Source organism: Pseudophryne corroboree, chromosome 6, assembly GCF_028390025.1.
Source record: "Pseudophryne corroboree isolate aPseCor3 chromosome 6, aPseCor3.hap2, whole genome shotgun sequence".
In the NCBI taxonomy this organism is placed as follows: domain Eukaryota; kingdom Metazoa; phylum Chordata; class Amphibia; order Anura; family Myobatrachidae; genus Pseudophryne; species Pseudophryne corroboree.
The window spans coordinates 44,204,612-44,219,507 of record NC_086449.1 but is presented as its reverse complement, the minus strand read 5'-3'; the positions used below and the strand labels follow the sequence as shown (position 1 = coordinate 44,219,507).

General features: G+C 45.5%; 1 long non-coding RNA gene across 1 annotated transcript in view; it reads left to right on the top strand.

Moving 5' to 3' along the window:
• Positions 1-3,797: 3,797 nt before the first annotated feature.
• The window catches only part of LOC134936039 (uncharacterized), a 16,489-nt gene continuing 5,390 nt past the window's right edge, over positions 3,798-14,896 (top strand). Inside the window, exons 1-3 of the long non-coding RNA XR_010180442.1 lie at positions 3,798-3,866; positions 5,062-5,290; positions 12,008-12,054. This is a non-coding gene — a long non-coding RNA (uncharacterized LOC134936039). The remainder of the gene's footprint in view (positions 3,867-5,061; positions 5,291-12,007; positions 12,055-14,896) is intronic.

The following is a 14,896-nucleotide window of genomic DNA, read 5'->3' as shown; positions in this document are numbered from 1 at the left end:
ATTTGTCCCGAGCATCTATTGTATTTGCTAATAAAAGCGCACTGTCTATCCTCTATTACCTTTTGATTTTGATGGTCCTGAGGGAATTTTTGGCCCTTTTGCTTAGTCAGAAGGTCATTTCTATCCATACCAGAGACTTCTTTTAGGGCTTGTGCCAGCATAGTTTCAGGATACTCCCTCCTTCTAAATGATTCAATCATAGTGTTGGCTTGTGTATAGAAAGTTTCGATTTCTGTACAATTACGTCTCAACCTCATTAGTTGTCCCTTTGGGATGTTACGTTTCCAGGGAGCATAATGGGCACTTTTGTAATGCAAATATGAATTGGTATTCATGGTTTAATATAATTAGAAGTAATTATTCTGTCATTTACTGCTCTAAGGGTCACATCCAAGAAGTCAACACCTTCCTGACTATAAGTGGAAGTGAAAGATAAATTGTAGTGATTAGAATTAAGGGTAGATACAAAGGAAGAAGCCGAAGAAAAATCCCCGTCCCAAATAATAAAAAGGTCATCTATATAACGGCCATAGAAAACCAGGTTCGCGTCCCAGCCGCCGCCCCACACATGGCGATCCTCAAAATCACCCATGTATAGGTTGGCATAACTGGGCGCGAACCTGGTCCCCATGGCCGTTCCCATTACCTGTAAATAATAAACATCAAGGAAAAGAAAGTAATTGTGATGAAGAATGAAAGAAATACAGTCCAGTAAGAATTCACTGTGTTCCACACTGAGGTCTCCATCCAAGGAAAGACGTTCACGTATGGAATCAATACCTTTGGAGTGGGGAATGTGTGTATACAAAGCTTGGACATCGTGTCAAAAATGCATAACTTGATTTCCAGGGGATATTTTGAATTTTATTAAGAAAGTCCGTCGTGTCCCTCAGATGTGACCTCAGTGTGGAAACTCGTGACTGAAGGAAGGAATCAATGTAATATGATAGATTAGATGTAAGTGAAAGTGAATCTATGCCAGAAATTATAGGTCGCCCGGGAGGTGATGTAAGTGATTTGTGAATTTTTGGAAGAAAATAAAAAGTGGGTGTGACCGGAAATGAGGGGAGCAAGAATCTATGTTCCTCCTTGGATATGACCCCTGAACTGACAGCAGAATCCAAAAGAACACAAAGTTCTTGTGTAAAGGACTGAGTAGGGTTATTTTTAAGTGTTGAATAAAACTGAGTATTGTGCAGTTGTCTGTGTGCCTCATTAATGTAATCGTCTTGGTTCATTATAACTAATCCCCCCCCCCCCCCCCCCCCTTATCTGCTTCCTTGATGGTAATAGTAGTATCTTGAGTGAGTCGTTTAAGAGCCTTTTTCTCTTGTCGTGATAGATTGGACTGGTGATGAGTAGATTTATGTTGTTTCACAACCAGTTCCTTAAAATCTTCTAAGGTCATTTTATAAAAGGACTCAATGCTGCTACTCTTTGCTGAAATAGGGAAGAACTCAGATTTTAGTTTGAACGAATGATTGGATTCCTGTATATTATAAATCTTCTTATAAGTTAAGGTTTTATCTTGTTCAACGTGATTTTGTTCCCAGAGTTCTTCGAGGGTGGAAAGCATGATATCATCATTTGAATCTAACAGTATAGGTATAGATTCGTCTCCATGGCGTTCGAGATTTCTTTTGGCGAAGTATCTCTTACGACATAGAGCACGCACATAACGGTTTAATTCAACATAGAGATCGAAAATGTTGGGTTCGTCTGTTGGCGAGAACTTTAAGCCTTTCTCTAGCAGGGATATTTCTGATTGACTTAAAGTTCTGTTAGACAGGTTAAAGATATTTCTTTAACATTTCTCACCAGCTTGGAACCGAACTATACCCTTCTTGGATTTTTTCTGTTCATGCTTTCCTCCTCTCTTACCTCGGGGCTTAAATCTCTGCCTCTTTTTGGAGTGTCTCTCTGATGGTAATAGGGGACTTTGATCTTTGGGCGTGCCCCTAAAAAATCCCTGGTATTAGTATACTGGGTCTGAGTATCTATAGGAACCTCCTCTCTATGTTCCCCCCTTCCTTTATGTGGTTGTGGAGAGAGGGTGTGCTCATTGACATGGTTAGAGTAATCCCTCCTATCTCCTCTCCTTGCTCTTTGGTCCTCATTGTAATGAGGGGAGTCTCTATACCTATTTCTATTGTATGGTCTAACTTTAGACCAATCTCTCTCTCTAGGCGGTAATGGTTGTTCCCTAGTTCTTTTTTGTTGTTTCTCTGTATCTTTCTTGTAAGAACGTACCACATCATTCTCATAATCAGTTAAGTCACGCCTAAACTTTTTCATCTTCATTACCCTTACGGCACTAATTGGACAGCATTTCCCTGGACACTTCCATTTGAGGAGAAATTGGAGATTTCCCTATCCGCTTGAAACGCCTGCATTGGTATGCTTAAAAGGGACATTCCATCACTCCACTGCTTTCATCAAATTCTCCTAAAATAAGCTCATGGACCTAATTCCAGAGGAAGTCCTAGCCGGGGTATGATCAAACCTGTATTGAGGGTGTATGTGGATGTGCCACTTTATATGATCATTTAACTTTTAACTATGATGTTTTAGGCATTGTGATTTTTAAAAATATTACTTTTATTAAATTTATTACATATTTCTTTCAACATTACCTACCATCCTGAGTTTGTTTTAAATCAGAGTATCATTTTTATTTCATACAACCTAGCGCTGGTGACCACTATCTGTATTCAGTATAGGTCCAGTTGTCTCGCCATATTTATTACGTTGATGGAGATAATATGTCAGGTGGACTTCCAAGCAGCCTCCTAGGTCCTGAGAGTAGGCGCAGTGATTGGTTGTGGAGAGAACTATGTGAGCCTTGTCCGTTTCGATATTAATTATGTAGACAGTGATTAAATGTCGACATGTAAGAATGTCAACATACTGTATGGTCCCTGTGGTCTAGCGGTGGCTTACCTGTTCCTAGTAGCTGCTTCAGCGGTGCCTACTGGGTCCTGGCAGTCATGTAGCCATCACTTCTGGGTAAAAACTTTGATTCTCCTGCATTATGGTGAGTATTTCTTCGCTATCCCTAATCCTAATCCCTACCCCTAACCATAACCTCCACCCACAGCCTAACCCTCCCCCCACAGCCTATCCTTAACCTTCACCCTCATCCAAGCACCAACCTCTCCCCTCAGCCAATCCCTAACCCTCCCCCGTAGCCTAACCATAACCCTCCCCCCACAGCCTATCTCTAACTCTCCCCCCACATCCTATCCTCCTCGCTCAGCCTGTCCCTTACCCTACCCCTGCGGCCTAATCCCAACCCCCCACCCCCCTCCCCGGAGCCTAACTCTAACCCTCTAGCCTCCCCCAGCAGCCTATCCCTAACACCCCCCCCCCTCGCCGTCTAACCCTACCCCCACAGCCTAACCTTTGCCCTGCAGCCTATCCCCAACCTTACCCCACAACCTCCCCTAACATCCTTCAAACAACTTGCCATCATTTATGATGTCACCCTCATCATTAAGGGTTAGAACACTGAAGTACTGTTTATTTACAGTGTAGAAAGACAGAGCGTGATATGCTGTCTAGATAGTGGTTAAGGTTTGTCTGTTGCGAGAAGGGACAGAGATGGACGATGACTACAAATACCAGCAGTTTTTTTTCTGTGTAAACTCAGATGACGGCAAAGTACATTAATGGCTCAGGGTGTGCGTGAGCCCCTCTGAGGGCTGAAATGTTCTGGCAGGTTCCAGTGGCTGGGCAGAAGCAAGGTGGCTACTGGGGCAAAGGGGATCACTACCTGTTGCGATGAGTGGCAGTTGGCAGTTGCTGAGAGGAGGACTGCAGGTGAAGGTGTATGGAGCTCATCTTCCCCGATTGTCTCAGTGACCAAGGTCATCAGAAACTACAGTATTGGCCGCCTAGAATGTGGAGAGGGGAGGCGGGGGAAGGAGGCTAGAGCAGGAGGGAAGGGGGGCGATAAATTACCTCACAGATGCGGAGGGGGTAAGTGTATCCTGCATGGGCGAGCAGCCCAACCCCAATTCACTCCAAATTGTAAAAAAACATAAAACACTTCAGCTTGCTATTCATTATATCACACTATGGGAAATATCAGTGTATGTAAATAGTTTAGAATTATTTTCCACATCTCAGGGGCGTCACGGGGGTCAGTTGTGCCCCCCCCCTCCACTGTGGTGCGTGCATCCAAAAGGGGGTGTGGCCTAATGGCTAGACCACGTTTTCACCACTCTCCCAGGCATGCCCAGCGTTCCCAGAGATGATGGGCTGTCCCTGGTGACTCGTCCGCCTGCACTGCCAGCTCAGCTTCAGTGATGGGAGCCAAATGTGGCACGAGGAGGGTAACGTCAGGGTACAGTCAGTCTGCACCACGCCTCTGCCACATCTTTTCCAGTTGAGTGGGCACACGGAAACCCAGTGCCACCAGCCAACTAGTGATTGTGTGCTTAATTACCCTATGCTGGGCAAACACAGGGCCGGCCACTGGTGGGCGCCACTACAGTCATCTAACAAAAAACTGAAGGATGTCTCTGTATGCCAGTGATGGGGAACCTTATGGCACTCCAGCTGTTGTTGAACTACACATCCCAGCATGCCCTGCTACAGTTTTAGCATGGCCAAATAGAAAAACTGTAGCAGGGCATACTGGAATGTGTAGTTCAACAACAGCTGAAGTGCCAAAGGTTCCCCATTACTGCTGTATGCAGTCTCCTCCATTTACACTGCGCTGGCTGCTGCTGTGGGTCTAGTCAGGTGCAGCCGCCGCTATCAGGCTGTACCGCATAGTGTCTCATCGCTTTCAACGTGCTGACACGTGTAACATCAAGTCATGTGACGGCACATAGGAGGCGGATGTAACTATGGATCCCCAGGGGCGCACCCACATAGCCGCTCCTCATAGCCCTGATGCACCTCCAGGGCCGAAACTAGGATTCCTGTCACCCGGGGCAAAGAAGTAATTTGCACCGTGAGCGCCTGGAACCGGTACCCGGCTAGACGCTACCGGCATCCCACAGCAGGTCACTAGGCTGTCAGCTAGTGATAGCTATTGCTTTTTCCCCGCAACAGGAGGCAAACGGAGCACCACAACGGACTTCCTATCGACCCCTACAGTACAGCACCCGGGGCACGTGACCCCCCTAGTTACGGCCATGGCACCTCCTCCAGGCCCCTAGATCCCAGGTCTCCAGCAGCATGCAGCACCTGACTACATGTCTGCACCCGCAGCGTCGCTGTAATACTGCTGCCGCCTGTAAGAGGAGCCAATTACCAGGGACAACAAGGAAACAGCTTTTAGGTAAGTAACCCATGGTGGTTCTGCGGGACCACAGACAGTGCAGATCTCACAGCTCGATGGTGGGTTCGCACTTGTAAACAGCAAAATAGGGAAAACACAGGCACTGGGGCACAATACAGTACATATGGAGGAGGGGGGTTAGTAATGACCTTACAGATGGGGGATGGAACAGAATTAGGAGCATACAAATATATGTATGTGTGTGTATATATTTTATCCTGGAACTCGGCAAAAATGTGAAATTGGCCTCAGTGTCCTATACAATTTCTAACCTGCCAGCTAGCCTGTATACATAGGCACAGAGTATACAGAGAGAATGGTCATCACGCAAGGATTTAAAAGTCAAAGTATATTGTGAGTAGTTGTGACTTTGGCCCTCATTCCGAGTTGTTCACTCGCTAGCTGCTTTTAGCAGCATTGCACACGCTAAGCCGCCGCCCTCTGGGAGTGAATCTTAGCTTAGCAGAATTGCGAACGAAGTATTCGCAATATAGCGAAAAGAATTTTCTTTGCAGTTTCTGAGTAGCTCGAGACTAACTCCTCCAGTGCGATCAGTTCAGTGCTAATCGTTCCTGGTTTGACGTCACAAACACACCCAGCGTTCGCCCAGCCACTCCCCCGTTTCTCCAGCCACTCCCGCGTTTTTCCCGAAAACGCCAGCGTTTTTCCAAACACTCCCATAAAACGTCCAGTTTCCGCCCAGAAACACCCACTTCCTGTCAATTACACTACGATCAGCAGAACGAAGAAAAAACCTCGTAATGCCGTGAGTAAAATACCAAACTTCTTAGCAAATTTACTTGGCGCAGCCGCAGTGCGAACATTGTGCATGCGCAGTTTGCGGAAAATCGCTCCGATGCGAAGAAAAATAACGAGCGAACAACTCGGAATGAGGGCCATTGTTTACAATATACTTTTTCACTTTTAAAGTCCTTGAGTGTTGTCCCTTTTCTCTGTATATGTATAATGATGCAATTCACCCCAGCCCTCCTAGTGGCCACCTGCATCTCCCCCCCGAGAGGTGGTGGTGGGGGGTGGATTGCAGGTTAGGGGACGCTAGGCTGAAACTTTGCCTAGGGTGCAGAGAGACCCTGCACCGGCCCTGGGCAAACACTATACAATTGTCTGGCTGATCTGACAGATACTGCAACCGACCACTAATTATTAATCTGTCAAATGTGCTGAAATTTGCAGAGCATGTCTAAGATATCCGATCACTGATTGGTCGCATCTGGCAGTGTATAGCGCTGCCGCAGCCGATTGCCTGACGGTTCCCCTGTACTATCACAGGGTAGGAACGGGAGAGTGTCTCCTAGGGGAGAAACCCAGATATCGTGACCAATACACTTTGAGATATCTGCAGGGTCTGAGGCTGCCATATAAATTGCCTGTTGGCCTGCATGTGTATGCCCAGCTTAAGGGGTTAACTCAGCATGCAATCACGTGCTGTATTGCACACTGTACCTGCTCCGGTGTTTCTTGTCATGCTATTCCCTAAGAGAGGTACAAAAATTTGGAACCTACTGTTGGAACCCCCTGCTGCCCGCTTATCGATGTGGAGGGCATTACCCTATGGGCTTCTTACCACATCCCGCCGCCTAGCGCTGCTCACTCCTGCCCCCCCCTCACTTGTGTGCAGGCAGCCTCCCTTCGTGCTCCCGGATCCCAACCTCCTCCTCCCCCCAGCACCACAGGCAGCTGTCCTTCCGGCTGCAGGGAGGAGGAGCCCAGGACTGGCTGCAGATGTCACCTTCAGGGTGTAGGAGGTGGCGGAGACCCCCGCACACCCTCTCACCTGGCACAGCAGGCTTCGCAATGTGGCCTCTCATCACATTGCGATACTAATCGCATATGTTAGTACATATTTGCGATTAGTATCAATGCAAAATGTGGCAGAAAGTGCCGTCTTCTTAGTACATCCCGGCCTTATTGTTTTAAGAGCACCAACATCAGCTGCAACATAACGCTGAGTTTGCACAAGTCGGAGGCTTAATGAAATATTTATTTATTGGTAAATACCATTAACCACTTATTTATTTACTTATTTATTACATATACACTATTTATTACATAGAATTTATTGGTAAATTCCATTAACCACTTGCCCCAAGCTGGGCTATCCCTGGCACGGACACGTGTCAGAAGAACCTGCCTGTAGCTAATCTTTTAGCAGATTCTGCACTCAGTCCACTCGCAGCAACCTCCCTGCTGCCTCCTCCTGCTAGCATGGCAGTGTACAGAAGGAAGGGGGGGGGGGGGGGCAATCCTCAAAGAATTATACCCCTTTCAGACAGAGAAAAGAACCCGGTAATTTCCCTGCTCTTGAAGGGTCGACCCGGGATTTTTTTCTGTCTGACAGGGTCAACACGGGACTGAGTTCCCGGGAATTCGACCCAGGTATTTACCTGGGTTTTTCCCGGCTCTTACACGGGTTGCCGGCTGTCTGAAAGGGTCCGACCCGGTATTTTAGAAACGGGTCGAGGCTGACAGCGCTTATTGGCTGAGCTGGCGGGGCACTGGCGATTGGCTGAGCAGCAGGTACTCTCTGATTGGCTGAGCGGGCGTGGCACTGGCATCTGAGGGCATCATTATGCTGCAGCGGAGACGTAGGGAGACAGCATGGCGCATTGGAAGGAGGAAGAGATCAGGGAGCTGCTTACAGAGCTACATATACAGATACAGTGCTAGCAGCTCCATCAGGCTCTCATTTGCTGTGTGAAACAGCAAAAAACAGCAATAAGCCAGGAACTCCGGGCTACTCAGCAGTAACTCGTCGGCCATGGCTAATGCAATGCTGTGATCAGCATGACCTCATCTCTGTGTGCCATAAAAACAGTCAATTTTTTATGACACACAAGTCTATTGCAAGGCTGACACGGGTTCTGTCTGAAAGGGGTCGACCTGGGAATTTCCCGGGTTTTTTGTGCTGTGTGAAAGGGGGTAAGGGACTGTAACCCGGGTTTTTCCCGGGAACACAAACTTGTGAAAAATCCGGGCTTTTGAGATTTTTCTGTCTGAAAGTGGTATTACTGAAATATGGCTGCAGGAAGCCAAGACAGTCTTCATGCAGTCTGGGCTCAGTGAAGCTGTGGCTTCCCCTCTCTCCCCTCGGCTACAGGTGCTTCCAGGGGTGCTTTCAGTTAACACATCATCTCCAGTGGATCTTCTTCTTTGGCAAAAACTCCATGAGATTATTCTTCTCAGGCTGTAGGCCATATATGTGAGGGGTGGCTGTAGGGGGCTAACCTGCTGAGGTGCAAGTGTAGTCAGGCTCGTTCTCACCTTCAGTCCGATGATGAAGCCTCAGTTGATAGTCCTGGAAAGCTAGTTTAGCATGTACGGAAATTCACACCCTTGTAGAAGAAGACAATGCGCTGGATGACCTCCGCTGGGATCAGTGGATAGTCATCATTGGCACTTTTGGCCACAGACTTTGTTACAACCTCAGCGCAAAACAACGGGGTGTAACTAAATGAAGTCGCCCAAGGGAAGGGAGTAGAGAACACACACAAAACACAGATTATGCCCACCAGATGTACTCTTGTTACCTTGATAGGTGAACGGTCATGATCACAGAATTTGCAAATAAACACAAAGAAACAGCCCACCCACCTGCCTATATAGTATACTCTCCTTTTCCCTAAGTGTGAGCCACACTCAACACCCTGGTTACGCATGCATACACAAGAGAGTTACACCATTGCCATAATGCAGTTACCAAATAATGCAACAGTGCAGTTACAGAACATGGCTCTCTACACAAGCAGGTACCACACCTACGACCTACCTTTAATGGGGGCCTGACTGCGGTAGAGGCAACGATGAGGTTACCAGATTACCTATCACTGGACATTTCGTATTTATGGGGCTTACACACTAACCTGGGGGCCTAGTGCCCGTCTACCAAGGCCTGGTGTCCTAAGTGACCCAGGCCCATTGATAATGCCTGCTTATCAATGGGGAAATGGCCAGACTACTGTATATGGGCCTACTACTCTACATGGCTTGAGCTACTGTCCACCTAACAATGGGCCCAGTATATACTGCATATTGGGCCTACTATGAAGGGTGGATGACTCAGAGCAGGGGGTAGAAACCAGGTTGACCCGGCATATGCCAAATCCAATAAACTATGTGGAAGGAATGATATGCTAAATTTCACTGGGAAAACTTGTAGAGCTAATTGGTAGTGTTTGCTGCCCAAAGAGTGAAGAGGGATTCAGAACCTCTTTCAGAACGTCCGAATAAAAGAAATCTGAGGGTTGGAGGTTCTACCAATTCAGAATTCGACATCGAGCTCTTGTCATTGACAAATGTTTATTGAAAACTCATTGTAACACAGACAATGGATAGGAATGGTTAGTGTATGGCACATCCTGTACAGTTGTAATCAGGACAGCATTAAAATATCTATCTATAAATTTGGTACACTTTTACTTTTCCAGTTGTTTGTTATACTGCATTTTGGCCGGATATAGTCTGGATACCAGGTATCCACCAAATCATCCGCTGTCTTGATGAAAAATAACATGTGCATTTCAGTTAAACTATATGTAGACGGAGGTAATTAGTACACATCATTTCTGCCCCAATGCCACATTATATTTCCCCTTGGACATTCCCCCTTCTATCCGTAGTACTTGGCTATTCAGACAATTACTATATGAAGACCAACTAAGCAAGATTTTAGCTGGTCCTCTGCCCCAAGACAAGTCACCAAGTCCTCCACAAACTTATCCATCTGCCCACTGTTTTAGGGCACATCACAATTCCCTCACTTTGGCGTCTATTTGTCAAGGTGAATAGAACGCCCCGAAACGTTGTAGTTGTGAAATACACAAATACACTTTATTTTTGCTGAAAGTCTCTGAGTGCCGCTGCTTTGCAAACCATGGATCCTGTTTAAAAAGTCTACCAGAGGGCACTGGAGCATTGTGACCTATTAGGAGGAGTGTCGGTCCACCAAAAGAAGTGTAAATATATATATATATATATATATATATATATATATATATATACGTCTCCAAGTGGAATAAATAATGGCACTCAAGAGGCAATTAGAAAAAAAAGCTGGTCATTGTTAGGTCAACGTTTCAGGGGTTAGACCGCTCCTTCAAGGACAGAACCTGTTCTGTATAGGCGGGTAATTCCAAGTTGATCGCAGCAGGATTTTTGTTAGCAAATGGGCAAAACCATGTGCACTGCAGGGGAGGCAGATTTAACATGCGCAGAGAGAGTTAGATTTGGGTGGGGTGTGTTCAATCTGCAATCTAATTTGCAGTGTAAAAATAAAGCAGCCAGTATTTACCCTGCACAGAAACAAAATAACCCACCCAAATCTAACTCTCTCTGCACATGTTACATCTTCCTCCCCTGCAGTGCACATGGTTTTGCCCATTTGCTAACAAAAATCCTGCTGCGATCAACTTGGAATTACCCCCTATATGTATATATATGTACACACGCACACATATATGTACATATATACATACACACAACAAACACATATATGTTTTATATACAGTGGGGCAAAAAAGTATTTGGACAGCCACCGATTGTGCAAGTTGACCCACTTAAAAAGATGAGAGAGGTCTGTAATTTCCATCATAGGTACACTTCAACTGTGAGAGACAGAATCTGAAAAAAAAACTAGTAAATCACATTGTATGATTTTTAAACAATTTACTTGTATATTCTTGTGGAAAATAAATATTTGGACAATCAAAAAGTTTAACTCCACACTTTGTAATATAACCTCGGTTGGCAATTACAGAGGTCAAACATTTCCTGTAGGTCTTGACCAGGTTTGCACACACTGTAGCAGGTATTTTGGCCCACTCTTCCATGCAGATCTTCTCTAGATATGTCATGTTTTGGGGCTGTCGCCGGGCAACACGGACTTTCAACTCCCTCCACAGCTTTTCTATTGAGTTGAGGTCTGGAGACTGGCTAGGCCACTCCAGGATCTTGAAATGCTTCTTACGGAGCCACTCCTTAGTTGCCCGGGCGGTGTGTTTGGGGTCATTGTCATGCTGGAAGACCCAGCCACGTTCCATCTTCAATGCTCTTACTGAGGGAAGGAGGTTTTTGCCCAAAATCTCACGATACATGGCCCCATTCATCCTCTCCTTAATACGGATCAGTCGACCTGTCCCCTTTGCAGAAAAGCAGCTCCAAAGCATGATGTTTCCACCCCATGCTTCACAGTGGGTATGGTGTTCTTGGGATGCCAAGAGCTTCTTAAAGAAGAAGTAACAGGTCTGTGAGAGCCAGAAATCTTGCTGCTTGGTAGGTGTCCAAATATTTATTTTCCACAAGAATATACAAGTAAACTGTTTAAAAATTATACAATGTGATTTCCTGGGTTTTTTTTTTTTCCAGATTCCGTCTCACAGTTGAAGTGTACCTATGATGGAAATTACAGACCTCTCTCATCTTTTTAAGTGGGTCAACTTGCACAATCGGTGGCTCTACAAATACTTTTTTGCCCCACTGTGTGTGTGTGTGTATATATATATATATATATATGTAACCCCTCCTCGAGTACTAGCTGGTAAACGGGGGTTACTAAGTTTCTTCTTAAGGCGTGCCTCCACCCAAGCACAAATTAAACCAGGGCTTGCTTGGGAAAGCCGGTAACGTATAATAGTTATACGTTTATATTAGTATAGTACAATTACCAATTATAATACCTTTCTCTCTTCTTTTGTCTTTCAGTAGTGTTCCACTAGAAGACCTCCTCTGGATCACCTTCTTCAATCAGGGTAAGTATGAATAAACAACACTACTTCCACTTTACAATACTATTAACTAATGGTTTTATAAATCCACATTGGATAAGTTACATCAACAATATATCTGTTGGCCTATACAAATGCTTATGCATGCATTACAAAAACAAATTATATTTATTTACCTTGGTACCAAAAATATGAGTTCAGAGTTTACCTGGCGCCTTTTATGTCACTCTATTAATGGCCATATACCTCTAATACTAGATACTGGTCCCGTCAGGACAATGGTCTCTCCTAGTAGAACATCCTCTATGTTCCTTACTCCGAGATAGGGAGTAACTTCCCGAAATATATATATATATATATATATCCTAAATAGCTTGTGGACGTGGTGAGGATCGACTTGTCTTGGCCTGGAACTTGATGGTAGTAATCCTCCGGTGTAGCTTTAGGTAGCCGAAAGGATGAGTATCTAGGGGTGATGCGGATAGAAGAATATCGATCCAGTATCAGCTCCAGCAAATATATATTATCTCTATCCCGATGATGCCCCTAATTAGTCCACGTATTTCAGTAATATTTACTCGGAATAATAATATCTAGGGTAAGTTCACCTTCAGTCCTACAGGGTTAGTGGCTAATATGGGGAATTCTAGTCCGTTACTTAATAAACAACGGTAAGTAGTTCTGGCATATCCACATTGGTAGACTGTCACCGTTACCCTCAGTGTATGTATGGAACGAGGGGTAAGGAAATACTAATTATATGTAGAGGTTGGACCAACTTCTTTCTTCTCTCCTTAACATATGTTACTTAGATAAAATCACTGTCCATGTAACCTTATCTTTATTACACCCGAATTACCGTATCTTCTAGTCCATTCAATTACGGTTATTATATGCACTGTATGTTTCATTAACTTTAATATATATAACAGATTCCCGGGCTTCAACTACAAAGTATCTATCATTGATATAATACTCTGTCTTATCGTCTAGTGCCTAGCACATACAAACTCCTAGAATATGGTTACTAACCGTTTCACCTCTGTTACTCAATCGTAGCTTTTGATAGGATGGACTCTCTATCGCTCCTCGGGATATAAGTTTAATTGTGTAATGTCCCTAACAGAATATAAATAAGTGACCGATCTGATGATCGATTCGGGGTGTCCTTGATATGGATGTATCTCTGGATGTCTACCTTATGAGGTAGAATTGGTCATGGGGCTGTATCCATATATTTCCTACATTGTATTATTTGGGTTAGGAGGTATCTGAAGGTGAATACTGTATATTAGAGGAGCAAGTCTTTAAATTAGAGGTCGCTAGGAGTTGTAATCCTTATACTTTTCCTGATCACCAGGTATTAGGATCTGCTTTGATGCTCTTGTTCTTCATGCTGACCTCTCATCCGCATAATATATCTGTTATGACCTCCTCTTATCCATTCAATTAGCGGTGATCCAAATTAGTTAACTTTGACAGAGGGGTATTCCTATCACAGCTCCCCCTCCGGCCTCCTCCCCACTGACATATCGTTACTTTCTACTCCTCCTTAGACACCTCCTTGTTTACAGGGGGAGGGAAGGAACCGACTCAGAGAGAACCGCCGCGGGGGGATGACGCAGCTGGCGTGTAGTATCTCTTACCCAGAGCCTGTTACGCGAAGTCCCGGAGCTACGGGGCCGTGCTCATAGCTCCCCGGGTGATTACACTGCCGATCTCCTCTTCACTATTCTCCTCACTGAGGAATAACATAGTAGTTAGCCATGGGGCCGAGCCGCTCTGTCATCACCGCTCCGACTCACTGCGTCCGTCTCCTTCACCGGGTGAGGACAGTGTCAGATCCTTGGTAAGGCGGTGCCTTTTACATTTATTGTGTGTACCGGGTATGATTGCGGGGGGGTTTCCCGTCAGATGAAGTTCAAGCTGGCGGCTCCATGCTCGACACTCCCGTCATATCCCTCCGTCTCCCCGCCTGTCAGTTTAACCGTCCTCTCTCCTTCTCTCCTCGAGGCTCCCTCTTCCTCTCCCCCCGCGGACAGGGCACGAGGTCTCCTAGAAACTTCTAGTTTTATACCCCTGGGTCAGAGTCCCCTATGTTGTGGCCAGTAATAGTTTTATTCCATGGGTTACATATATATATATATATATATATATATACACTTTATTTGGGACCCAGAACCTTAACTTTGAATTTTCTTTATAACCAAAAAAAGTTCAATGCAGCCAGAAAAAGTCAACTCACGCAGAAAGGCAAATGAGAGTTTGAAGTTCTCTCCGACGATGAGCACAGCCACCTCCGCATGCTGTGGCTGTGTGAACGGCACGGGCACGCTAGGAATCCTTCCTCTTTCATCCCTGCAGCCTGCTCTTCGGCCAGTCACAGAGCCACAGGCTGCACATTCCATTGGACAGCTGAGCTGTCTCTCGGCAGCCCAGCAGAGCTCTGCAGCGCCGGCGGCTGTGACGGCAGACAGCGGGGAGCTCAGGGCTACGGATCGGATCTGTAACAGAGATCCGATCTTTGGCTGGCGGCCCTTTTAGATTGGGGGGGCGAGGGGTACTTACCCCCGGAGGCCCCCCCCTTAATCCGGCTCTGGTTACGGGTCTATTTACTAAGCCTTTACTAAGCCTTGGACAGAGATAAAGTGGATGGAGATAAAGTACCAGCCAATCAGCTCCTAGCTGTCATTTTTCAAACACAGTCTGTAACATGGCAGTTAGGAGCTGATTGGCTGGTTCTTTATCTCCGTCCACTTTATCTCCATCCAAAGCTTAGTAAATAGACCCCTAATCTATTCATGAAGCAGTGAAAAGTGTGGAGAAGTGAGGTAGTGGAGAAGCAACCAATCAATATTGAAGTAAC